Raw genomic sequence first — 2,829 nt, 5'->3', positions numbered from 1 at the left:
TATGATCAAATGGGCCAGAGAGCTAGCTATGAGGAGATAGGAGAAGGGTCTGGGGATGTCTACCAGTGTTTCCCAGAAAGTGTTATGGGGCCTTCCTTTTTTTTTTTTTTTTTTTTTTTTTTTGAGAGAGAGAGTGTGTGTGTGTGAGTAGGGGAGAGGGGTGGTGGTGGTGGGGGGGAATCTTAAGCAGGCTTCACAGATCCTGATGTGGGGCCTGATCCCCAGACTCTGGGATCATGACCTGAGAGCTAAAATCAGGAGTCAGATGCTCAACCAACTGAGCCACCCAGCTGCCCCTGAGGCCTTCCTTTTTAACTTGACCCTCCTGAAGGGGCAGATAAAAAAGAATAATCCCGATGTTTGTATGATACCAACTTCTGAAAATAATGTCTGGCAAATTTTTCTTGCGTAATGGGAATATGAAGGAAGGTACAGAATAATTACAAAAGAGGGAGATTTGGCGAAGGGAGCTGTATCAGGTCAAAGAAGATAGGTCAAGAGTTTTGCGGGCCAACTAACATACTGTGTTAAAAGACACTGTGTCATAGAAAGGGCTATGGGTTAAACTAAGCAGTCCTCTTCCTCCCTCTTAGTAAATGAGCCAGAAAACTTTGAGTCATCCTTGACTCCTCTCTTTCTCTCATACCCTGCATCTTATTGATGAGCAAATCCTGTCTGCTCAAGTGTGAAAATGTTACTAGAACCTGACTACTTCACGCCTTCTCCTCCGTAACTGTCCTGGTCCAAGCCATCAGTATCTCCCACCTGGGTTATTTCAACAGCACCCTAACTAATTTCCCTGCTTGTCCTTTGCCCCTTATAATCTGTTGTTCCCTGCCCACTCCCCCACCCCCACAGTAACAAGAGTGATCTCTTAAATATTTAAATCGGATATCATTCCTTTGCAACCCTCCAGCGGCCCCTCCTCTCGTTCATTGAAAGCCAAAGGCTTTACCCTGAGTCTGAGAAACCTTGGATGACCTTGACCCTTGCAACCTTTCTCACACCATCTCAGATAACTCTTCCCTTCCCTCACTCTGCTCCAATCCCAGTGGTCACTTCCATGTTCCTTGGATAAGCCTACCTCAGGGACTTTGCATTTGCAATTGTTTCTACATCTTGTTTTCTTCCAGAAATTTGCTTGGCTAACTTATTTCATTCAAGTCACTGCTCAAAGCCTTCATTACCAAAGAGGCTTTCCCCTTCTTCATTGGCACCTTAATCATAGGCCCCTGCTTTAGCAGTCAATACTTGTGAGCAGATTAGCAATGCTGAACTGTGCAAAATTTGTACAAGTGTTGTTTTGTTTATTTATTTTTTTAAGGACCTCAAGTGGAAAGCTTCTATTTCAGAGATTAGGTCAGATTTTTTGTGCATTACCTTAAGCACATTGTTGCTTTTCCATTACAAACTCTTTCTTTACTATTTTAAAGAATTTTAAAATTATTTTTAGAATTTAAGTCCATTTTTATTTATTTTTTTTATTTTTTTTTAATTTTAATGTTCATTTTTGAGAGGGAGAGAGAGAGAGAGAGAGAGACAGAGCGTGAGCAGGGGAGGGGCAGAGAGACAGGGAGACACAGAATCTGAAGCAGGCTCCAGGCTCTGAACCATCAGCACAGAGCCCGACGTGGGGCTCGAACTCGTCAACCGCGAGATCGTGACCTGCACCAAAGTCAGAGGCTCAACCGACTGAGCCACCCAGGCGCCCCTTAAGTCCATTTTTAAACACAGGTGTGTTTTTTTGTAACTGTTGTTTTTCACACTGACACCGATTATATTTTATGCACTCTTAGTTCCAGAGACCCTAAATTACAGAAAGCTACCCAGGGAAGCACAAGATGCAGCCAATTGTATTGATGAGAAAGAAAATAAACTAATAGACCTAGTGACTTGGACTGTGAGATATTTATGAAGGAAGGGCCTTTTTCTCTCCACTTCTTCAAAACATAGGTGGGTATAATGTTATGTGGAGTCGGTCAAGTCGTAACTCGCTTTGACAATTTAAACTCCCAAAGCTATTTATTTATGAGGCTTTGGGTGTTTTGTATTCACCTAATTCAATCACGTGGTGAAAATTATGCTTGGGTGTGAATTCCTGCATGGAAACATGCATCCCTTATTGTGTTCACACAGACCCTTTTGCGTCTCAAGGGGGATGAGCAGCTGTTGTGGAGTCTGATGAGCCCAGTTCTGAGTGAGAAGGAGCCCTGAGGAGGCCCTCCAACCCTGGGGTTGGAGTAAGGGCGCAGAGGTGATTTCCATCTGGGGAGCCTGGGGGAGAGCACAGTATGCCTTCATTACAGGACCTCCCCAACCTGCAGGCTGTTGATCCCTCACCAGCCTCCTAGCAATGCTCAACGCTCAGAGCTGGGGGAGGATGTCCAGGCTGTAGGACTGTCACTAGCAGCATCCTCCTGCTCTGGGGAGACCCCATGGTGACCTCTGCCCTAGGGCCTGACAGCAAGGTGCCCAGTCCCCCCAGCCCTGCTGTCACTCTTAGGTGGCCAGTGGTTAGTAATCAGATCCATCATCCATGTGGGAGGCACATGACCCAGCTTTGCATGCAGCCTGTGAGCCGGTGCTTGGAAATTTCCTTCACAGTTTGCATCTAGAAACCAAAGGTTCTTAAAGTAGTATGTTCAACTCCTGCCCCTGGGACTGGGGAGAGTGTTATAGCTCAGTAAACCACTGCATTTAGGGAAGAGTTATTTCTTTCTCTGCCACCCTAGCTATAGTGACATTCTCTCCGTTCTTTCTGTTTCCCTGACCGGGAAGATAATGAAAGAAGTATGGCTGTAGTGGCTGATTATAACCAGATTGGGGAGA

This window comes from Panthera leo, chromosome A1 (genome assembly GCF_018350215.1).
Source record: "Panthera leo isolate Ple1 chromosome A1, P.leo_Ple1_pat1.1, whole genome shotgun sequence".
Lineage (NCBI taxonomy): Eukaryota > Metazoa > Chordata > Mammalia > Carnivora > Felidae > Panthera > Panthera leo.
This window is presented reverse-complemented; position numbering follows the sequence as displayed.